At 42.2% G+C, this 13,731-nt stretch overlaps 1 pseudogene; it reads left to right on the forward strand.

The window, feature by feature from the left end:
• Positions 1 to 3,911: 3,911 nt before the first annotated feature.
• LOC116883057 lies at positions 3,912 to 13,731 on the forward strand (annotated as a pseudogene).

Consider the following 13,731-nt stretch of genomic DNA (forward strand, 5'->3'; position numbering starts at 1 on the left):
CACCCAGGCACCCCCTAAATAAATAAAATAGTTTTTAAAAATTTTTTTAAATAATAAAATGGAGTCCCTTCAGCTTCCCTACCTCCTGGGTATTTCAGTGAACCTATACTACTGGAACTGACTTTTGCAGTTAGAGGTATAGCTGCCTGGGGAAAGAGGTCAGCCTGCCTGTCTGGTCCCCCACTAAGCAGCTGCTGGGCCTTGTAGGAATTATGGGTCCAAATAGGAAAAGGGGAGGAGTATCCACGTCTGGACCAGGGGTGGCCTGCCCCTGACCCCATCATGGGCTATAGCAAGAAGAGGTCTCCATGACCAGGCTGGTGTTTTGGGCTCCTCTGAGACAAGAGGATGTCCATGTCCCTGGGCATTGCTACAACAAGTTAATAAGCCCATAAGGCCGAGATTGCAGGTCTTCCAAGCACAATGAGCAGGCTTTAGCTGTTGTCCCCCTCAGATCTGTTGTCAAGGACAGCATTCCAGTCCCTCCCCAGAGGAACATCGAGACCCCCAATTCTTGGGCCCAGCTAGCTAAAACATTACTTAAGATAACTAAAGTCAAAGAAGTTTATATCCCAGCCCTTCCCAGGGGCCCAACGAAGGTAGCTATTTTACTAGAGGAATGTTCTAGACCACGAGATGGGTGTTGGATCCTACTTAACTACAGCTTCTCACCAGGATGCCACCCAGAGGAGGAAAGAGCCCAAACTCTTGGGGGAGATGAGACATGACAGGGTACAGGATCCTGGGGGAAAAAAGGACTGGTCCCCTTTGCTGGAAAAAAAAAAAGGGAAAAAAAAAAGGAAAAAAAAAAAGTACAGTGTCACCACTGTAGGAACTGAGATGATTTATCCTCTGCTTTGCCCGTGACCTTTCAAAAAGTAGTAAAAGACAAAAAAGGCGGGGCACCTGGGTGGCTCAGTGGATTAAAGCCTCTGCTTTCAGCTCAGGTCATGATCCCAGGGCCCTGGGATCGAGCCCCACATCGGGCTCTCTGCTTGGCGGGGAGCCTGCTTCCTTCTCTCTCTCTGCCTGCCTCTCTGCTACTTGTGATCTCTGTCTGTCAAATAAATAAATAAATAAATAAATAAATAAATAAAATCTTAAAAAAGAAAGACAAAAAAGGCAAAGGGGAAGGCAAAAAAAAAAAAAAGGAAGAGATGACTCTTGGAGGAAGAAATACACACCATCTCTATCTTTAAGGACCCAACCCAAGAAAGCAGTCCCTCTCCCCTACCTCAGGAAATGAATGCCTTGGGAGGAGGATTAACAATTATCAGCTTAACAAGTAAAATTGGCCCATCTTTTGCTAAAAGATGATTCTGTCCTGGTTGTTCCTCCCAGACAGTCCCTTTCCCCATTATTGGAATAGGACTTGCTGAGCCAATCTCATGAAACAAGCCAAGAACTTTTGCTATTGGTGGACACCAGCCTTTCAGAATGACTTAACTTTCCCCTATCAGTGGAGATGTCAGTATGCCCCAGGAGCCACTGACTGAGGAAAGGCACTGAAGGAGTTTGGCCCATCCTCGCTGATTTAGTGAAAGAAGGGACACAAATTCCTGCCATTTCACCTTCCAGTTCCAGGTGCAACCTGTGCTTAAAACCACTAAGCATAAATGAAGCTGACCATAGACTACAGTGAAACATGATTATTCCCTTCATTAGAGCACCCCTGCCAGGTATCACTGCCTGAATGGATGATATTTGAGCCAAAGTTATAAATTTGGCTAATAATACGTTCTACTCAATAAAAGTTTCACAGGGGAGGAAGGCATCCTCACCCACTGCCCACATGCTGTGCTCTCTCACTCTCTCTCTCTCTTTTTTTTTTTTAAGATTCTATTTATTTGAGAGAGAAAGAGATAGAGCACGAGCAAGGGTCCTACCTGGGGAGAGGGAGAAGCAGACTCTCTGCTGAGCAGGGAACCTGATGTGGGGCTCGACCCCAAGACCCCAAGATCATGACCTGAGTTGAAGGCAGATGCTTAACCAACTGGGCCATCCAGACCCACCCATGCTGTGCTCTCTTAAAGGCACTGTGGAACAAACTTGGACTTGCTCCCAGTACCCAGGAAGTAGAATGAATCCCCTCAGACTAAATAGATAACGCCAGCCACAAATGACCATCAGCTTTAACCTGTGCTCTGTGACTGTGACTCTTCCCCGTAGCTGAAGAGCCCAATCTAGACCGCAGCTTAGCATATATTCTGCATTTCTCTTCTGGAGGGGCAGGGGGAAAAGCCCCTTATCTCATCAGAACCTAGGAGGCAATGAGAAATTGTCTTCTGACAGTTTCCCAGGGGAGGTGAGTGGGAGATGGCCTCATAGCTGCTCCTTCCAGGCCTCCCATCCTCTCATGTTCTGGGAGAATCACAAGGCATTCAGCCAACATTCAGACTGGTAGCAAGTCAAGCCTTTGCCTGCATGGCCTATGTGGATAGATACAAAGTCTCAGAGTGCCACGGCAGTCATTTCTCTACAGCTCTGGCCCCTGATTTTTCATGTATCTAGCTAAGAATTCTTTTTAGATTTTTTTTTTTTGGGTGGTAGACAGAATAATGGCCCTGACAAAGATGTCCATGTCCTAATCCCCAGAACCTGTGAGTGTATTACTTTGTATGCCAAAGGGGATTGTGCAGGTATGGTTAAATTAAGGTTCTTAAGATGGGGGAATTATTGGGGTGGGCCCAATGTAATCACAGGGATCTTTATAAGCAAAAGAGGGAGGCAGTAGGGTCAGAATCAGGAAGAAATGTGAGAATAGAACCAGTGACCAAAGTGATTTATGGTCATGAGCCAAGGAATGGAGACAGCCTCTAGAAGCTGGAAAGGTGAGTAAATGAATTCTCCCCTACAGTCTCCAGAAGAAACACAGCCCTGTGGACACACTGAATTTGGCCCAGTGAGACCCATTTCAAATGCCTGAGCTTCACAACTATGAGATAATAAATTTGTTTTGGGTTACTGAGTTTCTGGTAACTTGTTACAGCAGCAATAGGAGGCTAACACGGATACTGTAATTAATTGTGTTCATAGGGGCTTATACCAAAATTGATTGTTCTTTTTTTTTTTAAAGATTGCATTTATGTATTTATTTGAGAGAGAGTGAGCAGTAGGAGGGAGAGGGAGAGAGAATCTGAAGCAGACTCTGCCCTTTGCGCAGAGCCCAATAAGAGGCTTGCTCCCAAGGTGGTGAGATCATGACCTGAGCCAAAAACCAAGAGTCAGACGCTTGACTGACTGAGCCCCCCAGGTGCTCCTGATTCTGTTCTTTTCGGGAACTTCAGACAAGACCGACCAGGACCATGAGTCCCGTAGCATGATGAGGGCTACATGGAGGATATACTTCAGCCAGGCTCCCCATGCAGAGCCAAGCCAATTAAATCATTAAACTAGGTGCAGCGAGAGGTATTGGCAGCTGCGCAATGAAGACTGTGATGCGTTCACGTATACACCAAGATTGGAAAGCAAGTATTATTCAGTTAAGACGTGTAAGAGCACCAGGCTGGGGGGTAAAGTAAACCGCTCGTTACCCAGCAGCCCGCCTCATCCCCGCTTCCCGCGAGGCCCCGCCCCTTGCGCTGTTCCCGGAGACCGGAAGAGCGCATGCGCAGGACGGCGGCCATCTTGGCCGCGCGCCACTCCCGCGCTTGAGGGAAAGTCGTCGGTTCTCAGCGCCCGCCTTCGGAGCGCCTACGCGGGGAAGGAGGATCCCGAGAGGGAGGCGCGGTGTTGAGGGTCGCTTCTTCCGAGAGTCGGGGCCGGCTGGGCCGCCGGGGCGGCAACGGTAGCCCCAGCGGGAGGCGTGCCGGATAGGCCTTCCCTGGCCGCGGCGACTCCGGCTCCGGCGTCCCTCGCGCCCGGCAGCCTTGCGGTTGCGTTTCCTGCGGGCGGGCGCGCGGTGCGCGTGTCGGTATCGGTGATGGCAGTTCGGTAAGTTCTCCGCTGGAGAGAGGGACCTCTGCGGGTTCCGAGGGAGCACGCGTGTGGGACACAAAATGCAGGCGTGAAGAGATTCGCCGAAGTACGTCAGCGCCTGGAGCTTCGAGTGCTGGAGCCCCTTGAGGGGCAGCGGGAGGCGGGCCGGTTGCCGTTAGCTGGAACTGAATTGAGCCCAAGTACGAGGAGTGTGGACAGGTGGGTTTTTCTTTCGGCTCTTCACCTGGAAATTCGTCCTTAAATCTGTGGCGGCAGTAAAATGAGCATCCGTGGAACCTTCATCCGCGTTCACTCCTGGCTGAGATTTTGTCTCCCGTCCTGGGTGTTGTGATGAACCGATTAACGGCAAATGGCAGACATTCGCTTCACCCCTTCGCGGTAAGCATGCATCAGGACAGCCTTCTACCGAGGACGGCGCTCCACTGCCGGTCCAAGGAAGTAGTTCCATTTTTCCGAAAGTGTCTATTAAAGTTGCCAGCATTTAAAAAAAAAAAAAAAAAAAAGTTAATTTTGGTTCTTGAACGTTCCCGAAGAATATTATGGTAAGATGTTGGCATTCCAATATGATGTTGTTTTCCTGTGATTTCATATACTTATTTACTTTTAAAGATTTTATTTATTTGTCGGAGAGCGCAGACAGGGGGAGCCGCAGGCCGAGGGAGAGGCAGGCTCCCCACTGAGCAAAGGACTCTGGGATCATGACCTGAGCAGGAAGCAGAGGCTTAACCGACTGAGCCACCCAGGGGTCCCTTCCTAGGATTTCATTTAATTGTTTCTTGTAAAGTAGACTTGGTTCTAGAGCAGTACCGTCTAATACATATATTGTGAGGTACAGATTAATTTTTTAATAATTTTGAGTAGCCAACTAAGAACAGTTTGAAGCCCTGAAATTATTTTTAGTGTGTTTAATCAACTTATCCAATTATCAATATAAATTTATAATGAAGTTAATGACTAATGTAGTTAATAGAGAACTATTAATGAGAAATTTTACATTTCTTCCCTTTTGTAATAAGTTGCTGGAACCCGGTGTGTACGTGGATCTCACTGTGGATGCTGAGTTTTCATTGGAAACTCGCCATCTGTATTTAGCTCTTACTGTTTTGCTGTAGAAAAAGATCTCCAAATCCAGATTGTCCAAACATACTGAAGAGTTTTTTTTGAGTACCTGAATCAATTTTCTTTCTAAATTCTAATTAATTAAAATAAATCAAATTAAGAATCTAGTCCTTCAATCACACTAGCCACATTTCATGTTCTCAATACCCAAAGAACCAGCCAGTGCCTGCCTGGTTAGAAGCTGGTTAGAATGCAGATTTAGACATTTGAATGTTTCTGTATACTTTGTGTTGTAGCTCATCGGGAAGTGGGGAAGTGCAAGTTGTCCCATTGTTTATTAGGAATGAGACGCATTTAGTCAAGGTGCACTTCTCTCATAGTCACAGATTTTTTTTTGAGGTAATCCTTGGGTGATACTTGGCAACAGGGGAATCTGTTTCTTAACAGCCTTTCATCCAAAGGTTTCGCCTCGCTTGTCAGTCTTTGCCTCAGTCTGTTTTTACGTGGGAGGGGGCAGGTTACAAAATCCTATTTTTCTTAATTCTGTCATTCCTTCTCCAATCTTTAGCTATGCAGCTTTCTCTCCCCACCTCCCCTATCCTCTACTTTTTTTTTTCTTTTTGGAATATCACAATATAATCTTGGACTTTTCTTTCATTCACTATTATTTTGACACTGAAACTGTCCCAAATTTGCCCAAGGGTAGTCCTTTTGAATCCTGTGTTCCTTCAACATGAATCCTTTTAGTCTTTAAACCCTATTAGTCTTTAGGTGTAATATAAATCCCCAGTTCACTTTGTACTTTTTTTTTTTTTTAAGACTTATTTATTTGGGAGAGAGAACACAAGGAAGAGGGGTAGAGGAAAAGAGAGAAGCATGTGGAATAGGATGTTGAATGGAAGACACTAGACACAAATTAATGCATGTCATGATTTTATATGAAATTTAAAAAAAGGCAAATTATAGTGTTAGAAGTCAGAATAATGCTTCCATTTGGTGAGGAGAAAGGAATAATTTATATGAGGTATATGAGTGCTTAGGGGTGGAGAAATTCATGATAATGTACTGTACACTTGTAACTCTACACTTGTTTGAATAATTCAACAAAATGTTTGAAAAATTAACTCAACTGTAATTTCCAAATGTTTGAAATGATCAACAAAATGAACATAAAGCATAAGTAAAAAAAAAATAGTATAAATAAGGAAGGAATTTTAAAAAGGCAACTTTAAGGGAAAACTAAGAGGTGTGAGGTTTTTTTTAGAAAAAGAGATAGATAAACTTTGGGCAAAGTTTGATTTAGCATTCTACCTACTCAACATTTTATACCCTCTGGTAAGACTTAGGGGATTGGTCAGATCGCTTGCATGAGTGTTTCTAAGCTGCCAGTGAAGTAGAGCAGTATCTGAAATATATGCTGAGTTTATTTTGTTTACCATGGAATTGTTCTAGTGCTTTGGATCAAAAATTAACTATCACTTTTTAGGCAAATCAGATGTCAGTTTTTCAAGAGCCTTTTGAAATGGTTGTTTTTCTATTCTGTCTTATTTTTTGCAGAGCTAGTACTGAGTTTGCCAAGAAAAATCCTTGGGTGTATCTCTGTGTGTGTTGGGGAAGGCAGAGGATAATATTCCTTATCTGTTCGTATTTTTCCCCTAGCACTGAACACCAACTAATAGGATATGGATTTATTGTTTAGTATCTGCTTGGACCTTTGGAATGTGAAAATGTAAGGTATTGAGGATTTTCTGTTAGTTCACTGAGCTCTCCTCAGTGCCAAGTGTATTATGTAACAAAGGGAAGGACCTTCATAAAAATTTGCTTAATGAATGAAGGCAAAAGCCGATATAAGGACTTGAAGGAAGGCAACTGGGCCTATGTGATTTTGCCAGCTGGAGGAGCTCAGAGATGTGTGAATTAAACAGTTTGTGCTAGGGATCCTCATGACTACCCTAGTGCTCAGCAATGCAGTAGGACTGAAAAGACTCATGCTGTTAAACCCAGGATGACAGTTTATAGAATACAGATCAGAATCAGCAGAGGGATGAGATATGTGGGATTAATTCCAGAACAAACCAGGCACAAGCATCCATAAGTGTCTTTCCCCAGAGCAGTCAAAGGGGCATTGCGCAATATTCCTAGTAATAATGTGTAACATCACATGTGAAATATGACCAACCAAGGAAGCTCACACAGTACATTAGATTATTCAGTTGTACTTCTATAACAAAAAATATTTTAGATTGGGTGGCTTACAAACAACAGAAGTTTCTCACAGTTTCGGAGACTGGGAAAATCAGGATCCAAATGGCAGCAAAATGGTGTCAGGTGAGGATCTACTTATTGGTTAATAGAAGGCAGTCTTCTCACTGTGTTATCACATGGCAGAAGGAGCAAGGTAGGTCTTTGGGGTCTCTCATAAAAGGCACTAATCCCATCATTACCTCTCAAAGGCCCCATCTCCAGAAACCATCACATCGGGAATTAGGTTTCAATGTATGAAGAGGCAGGGAGGTACGGACATTCAGTCTATAGTCCCTGAGCTTTGGTGTCCAGGTTTTTATTGTGGGTCAGTCCTGTAGGCATGCACCACCTGCATGACTGACTGCAGCCACTTAAGCTCCAGCCGGAATTCAGACTGTTAGAACATTGCCCAGAGCCTCAGGCATAAAACAGATGTCCACCATAAATCATATTGTTAGCATAAACTATCGGTCCAACTGGCAGACGAAAACATCAGGCAGGGTATTCCGCGGACTCAGGTTGTCTCCCACAGCCCCACCAAGAGTAGGTCTGAAGACAGGTTTTCTCAGGAAAGTGTAGGATTTGAGCACCCAGACCTGCTGAGTTAATCATTTCTTGCACACCCTTTTATAATCGTTGTCTGGGTATGTTGGCAAATAACAATAAGCTCGGGAGTTCAGGCTTATGATATAGAGTAACCTGTATTCAGGTTACTGGTCTTCCTAATTGGTGATCTTGGGCCAATGACTGCTGCTGTCTCAGTATAGGTTGCCTCAGCTGTGGAATGACAGTAATGATAACTGTTAATAATCATATGAGCTACCACTGCTTCTGGCACATGATAGGTACTCAGTAAATGATGATTGTTCTTTGTATTCATGTGGTAAACTCTACAGTTTTTAATGGCTTTCACATAATGTAATTTCATTTTCTACAGAGAGCTAATAAATGATGCTTCATGACAGCTGAGTAATGCTTATTTCTTAAAGACTGATGTTGTGTGGCAAGGTTCCACTGCTGCTTAATAGAGAAGAATTGAGATTGACCTCTAAACTCAGACACTGTCTTAAAGGACTTTGAGAACAAGAAGGGTTCAGGCAGATTTTACTGTCATACCTACAGGATGCCAGCCTTTGATCTTTTCTCTTGTGGTAAGTCCTTATTGATGCTCCTGTCAGAGACTGTTTTACTGGGCCTATAAACAACCTGTCTTGTGGTCAGGGTCTAAGCAGTCCTGTTTCTATGCTGTCTAGGAGAGGGGCTTGAGTAGATAAGAACATCCTGATGTCTATATCCTGAGATTTGGGAAGCAGGGGTGAGGATGGGTATTTTTGTGGGAGAGGGTCTGCTTAATCACATGATGAGATTCATTATTGTTGGCCAAAGAAAACAACAGCTTTACCTCTCTGAACTTTAAATTTCTTTTTCCATAAAATGCAATTACTAAACTCTCCTTCCAAAGCTCAGAACCCTTTTTCTGATTTCAGATGAGGCAGGCTGCTTGGGTATTTCATGGCAACAGCATGTGTGTCAGTTTAGAATCAGTGTGGAGTAGCTTCTAGCCTGAGTGGGAATTTTGGGGAGCCTAGGTTCTCAGGTTTTATTTCTTCTCCCCAAGGTCACCTTTCTCAAGACTTTTTCTGTCTTCGTGAGGAGAAGTCAGAAGGGGAAAGGATAATGACCAGGTGTCTAACAAATGTTTCTCGCGTAAGTAGGACATTTATTCCTTTATAAAAGTACATGCTTCTTCCTACCAGGTAGATATGTTTTCTTGTAGTGGAACAGTTTCTTTATGTATACAGGGCCTGTCTAGGGACTTAGTACCCAGTTACATTTTCTCAGGTTTTAGGATTTTTTTATGCAGTAGGGAAATGATACTGTTATCCCAGTGTTTACTAATTCAGTCCAACTCCCATCCACGCTGATTTTGTGCTCTCAGTGTACTATGATACATTGTGAGGGAGTGGACAGGTGTTTCTCAGAATGTGTGCTGTTGCTAGAGGAATGATTCGTTTATTTGCCAGCATTTATGGTGTAATGTACTCAGTCAGTAGGGAAGAATAGAAAGTGTACAGTGTATTTGTGGTGAGATACATTCAACTAGGTGAAAGAGGTGCTCTTAAAGTTATATGACTGGGTGAGGTCCCCAGTGAATATGTGTAGATAGGAGAAGCCCTGGGAGAGATGATGGCAGAACATGGAACACTGTCTAAGCCTTGGGTCTCCCATTCTCTTTCTCCAGTGAACATGGGTTTAGATGGCAACTACCTGATGCTGGGATGTTTGTGATGGTTTAGGACCCAGTGACCTTTGAGGATGTGGCTGTGGAATTCACCCAGGAGGAGTGGACTTTGCTGGATCAAACCCAGAGAGGGCTGTGCAGAGATGTGATGCTGGAGAACTACAACAGTCTGACTGCAATAGGTAAGGTTGGTGCCATGGCCTTGTTTAGCTTTTTCTGGAACAAATCTTTTCTTAAGTGACTATATTCTAGACTCTGTGCTGGCTAATGGGAGTGCAGTGGTAAAAAGAGCAGATATTGTTTCTGTTCTTGTAGATCTTATCTTGACGTGGCTTCCTCTTGAAAATGAAAATTTGTTTGTTGCTCTGGTTTTATTTTCTCTATGGATTGAAAGGCTTAGGACTTCAAAAATGTTTCCGAATACAAGTTTGAGCTTGGGTTTCAGGGGAAAGATCAGCACCCCTTTGGTGAACAGTGAGAGAGTATGTGTTTGCATTTTAGTTTCATTTGAAAGTTTTTTGGTCTGAAAAACAAAGAAAGTTTATTGGTTTGAAAAGGTTGTCACAAACATTTTATTGTTTCTCAAGTTATACCTGACAGTACTTGGTATCCCTGGAGAGCAGAATCTTGGTTCTGACTTATGGATTTGTCATCCCTTGCATGTTCTTGTATCAAGCTTTTTTCTCTGAGAGCCAGGTACCATACGTGCAGACGAGGTCTTTCAGGCAGAGCAAAAAGGAGAGCAGAGGATAGTAGGAAGGGTTCTGTGAGGTAAAGGAAAAGGGAGAGATGATTTCTTTATGAAAAATAGCAGGAGTCCATGAGACCTGCAGTCTATTTGGAAACGTTAAGTAGGAAGCTTTTGAAGATGGATTTTTCCTGAGAATGCTGGTCCCTTTGATTTCTGTGGTTCCTTGGGTACTTTAGACTTCTCTTTAACTTTTCGTCCACTTTTCTGAGACTTCCTTTTGACCTGACGGATCTGTTTCTTTAAATTTTGCATTTAGCTCTTTATTCATTTCCTTTCATTCTTTGCTTTCCTGGTCACACTGCTTTCTGTTCGCCATTAGTCTCAACATTCATAGAATCATTTCTTAGAAAATCACCTACCAACTTCACCAGCACCTTATTATTGCCAAACTCTTAATATAGTCAGAATTCTCAATCTCTGTATATTCATTTCTTTTATTTTATATTTCGAGTCAGTCCTCGAAAGTAAGTAGACATTGGCCTCTTTTTTTTTTTTAACACTTTCCTTCCATCATTTATTTCTCCAAGACCTTAATGTTTTGTTTTTTTTTTTAATCTTATTTCAGATTGGGAGATTTGTCTTAATACCAAATGGTCAGCACCTCAGCAGAATATTTTGCAGGGGAAAACACCCAATGTGGTAGAAATGGTAAGATCGACAGTGTGTAATTCCTTGCCTTCCACACCAGTGGAAGATTGGAAATTCCATAAGATAGAAAAGCAACATGATAACCGTAACAGACATTTGGGGCTAGTGTTACTCATCCCAAAAGAAACTCTTCTCACGGGTTTCTGAGCCTTAAGAATTTGACAAACCCTTTAAATACATAATTGAGATAAAGTTTTGGGTAAGTAATTTCATCTCAGTCAATTACCAGCTAAACTCTATAAGAATCCTTGTGAAAGTAAAGACTACAACAGAACTTGTTAGCAGAATGGTCACTTCATTCTGCTTGAAAGCACTGAGGTCTGGAACCATGCATTGCATGCAGTGAAAATGGAAGAAAAAAAATAAAAAAAACTTCAGTCATACCCATTTATTTCCTGTGTAGTATAACAGAATTCAAGGCAGAGGGGAGGATCTCTGAATGTAATAAAGCTGGAGAACTTTCATAAGTCGTGACTAATCTCTTCATCAACAGGAGAGAAGCCATACTGGAGAGTAATTGTTTAATTTTCACCATTGGGAAGAACCCTTGAGTGAACACTCCTTTAAGATTTGTAGAGTACTCACATTAGAAAGAAAACTTGTGAGTGCAACCAGTGTGTAAAAGCATTCACAAAGAACTCTGCCCTTAATCTACACAATAAGACCCATAATGGAGAAAAGGCTCCTAAGTGTAATCAGTGTGAAACAGTTTTCAGCCAAAATCCATATCTGGTTCACAAGAAAACTTACACTCAAAAGAAACCCTATAAATGCACGGACTGTGGGAAAGGCATTCCTTTTTCCTTACACCTTAGAGAATGTGTAAGAATTCATAGTGGAGAAAGGCCACATACCCTTAAAGAATGTAGGAAAGCTTTTTCTCATTCTACAAGCTTTTTTGTACATACACAAATGAACAACAGAAAGAAGTCTTAGAAATTGTAAGAATGTGGGAAAACCTTTATTTGATCTTGTCTTATTCATCATTTAAGAACTCATAGTGAACTGATGGCCTATGGAATGTAAGAAATTTGAGAAAGCCTTTCCTTGTTCCCCAAACCTTGCTTAAATTATACAACTTCATATGAGAAACATTGTGTTTTCAAGGAGTGTAGTAAAGAGTTTACTTGTTTCCCAAAACTTAATACTCACATGTGAGTTCACCCTGGAGAAAAAACCATATGAGTGTAGTAAATAACCTGGAAACCTTCACCGATTCTGCAGGTCTTATAAAACACAAAAGAACTCACACTGGAGAGAAGACTTGGGAACGTAAGGAACGTGGAAAAGGCTTTGTTAGTTCCTTACACCTTACTGTACATTTAAGAACTCACACTGGTGAGAAGCCTTATGTTTGTAAGGAAGGTTGGAAAGCCTTTAGTAACTCATCTTGCTTTAAATACACATGCAAACTCTAAAACCCTGTAATGGTAAGCAGTGTGGGAAAGCCTTTATTTGATCCTCATTTCTTTTTTTTTTTTTTTTTTTAATTTTTATTTATTTATTTGACAGAGAGAGAGATCACAAGTAGACAGAGAGGCAGGCAGAGAGAAGGGAGAAGCAGGCCCTCCGCCAAGCAGAGAGCCCGATGTGGGGCTCGATCCCAGGACCCTGAGATCATGACCTGAGCTGAAGGCAGAGGCTTAACCCACTGAGCCACCCAGGCGCCCCGATCCTCATTTCTTATTCAACATTTAGGAACTCACAGTGTAGAAAGACCTTTTGAAGGTAAGGAAATATGGGAAAGTGTAGAAAGACCTTTTGAATGTAAGGAAATATGGGAAAGTGTAGAAAGACCTTTTGAATGTAAGGAAATATAGGAAATCATTTAGATATTCCTCATACTTTAGTCAACATAACACATACTGGAGAGAAGCCATGTAAATGTAAAAAATGTGAGAGAGCCTTCACTATTTCATCAGGCCTTATAGTACAAATGAGAACTCACACTGGTGGATGACCTTTTGAATGTAAGGACTGTGGGAAAGCCTTTACTCAGTCCACATACCTTTTTTCTTTTTAAGATTTTATTTATTATTTGTTAGAGCACAAGGAGAGAGAGCAGCCGGCAGAGGGAGGAGCAGACTCCGCTGAGCAAGGAGACTGATGCAGGACTCGATTCCAGGACTCTGGGATCATGACTTGTGCTGAAGGCAGATACTTAACCAACTGAGCCACCTATGTGTCTCTCAGTCCACATATCTTATTCAACATTTAAGAACTCACAGTGGAGAAAACCCATACATAGATGAGGAATGTGGGAAAACCTTTACTACGACATACCTTACTGTGAATGTATAATATTTCACTCTTGAGAGAAGCTTATGCTTGCAAAGAATATGGGCAAGTCTTTAATACTTTCTCTTAGAAAGCACAGACTAATTCACAGTGAAGGTAACCTTATTAATGAGGAATGTAGGAAACCTTTAGCTCTGCCTTATACTTTACTATTCAGCTGTGATTTCACAAGTATGAAAAATCTTATATAAAAAAATTTTCATCCCCCACTTTGGGAAACTATGAAAGCACACATTAAGAGGGATCCCCTGAGTGAAAGGGTTATAAAAAAGCCTTTGATTGTTCTTTGTTATTAGGGAACATAATTTACACTGGAGAGAAACTGTAAAGTATAATTGTAGGGAATGTGGAAAAGACTGTGCCAATTGATGTTACATAATAAGTCACATTGGAGATATTCTTTGTGAATGTAAAAACTGTTTTCAGTAAATATCTTACATATATTTATAAAAATTGAAGTCCTAAAGGGTTTTATAAGTGAAAAACCTTTGTGGGACACCTGGGTGGCTCAGTCAGTTAAGTGTCTGCCTTTGGCTTGGGTCATGATCCT

The sequence above is a fragment of the Lontra canadensis genome, unplaced genomic scaffold, assembly GCF_010015895.1.
Source record: "Lontra canadensis isolate GAN:19392208 unplaced genomic scaffold, GSC_riverotter_1.0 scaffold88, whole genome shotgun sequence".
NCBI classification, from domain to species: Eukaryota; Metazoa; Chordata; class Mammalia; order Carnivora; family Mustelidae; genus Lontra; species Lontra canadensis.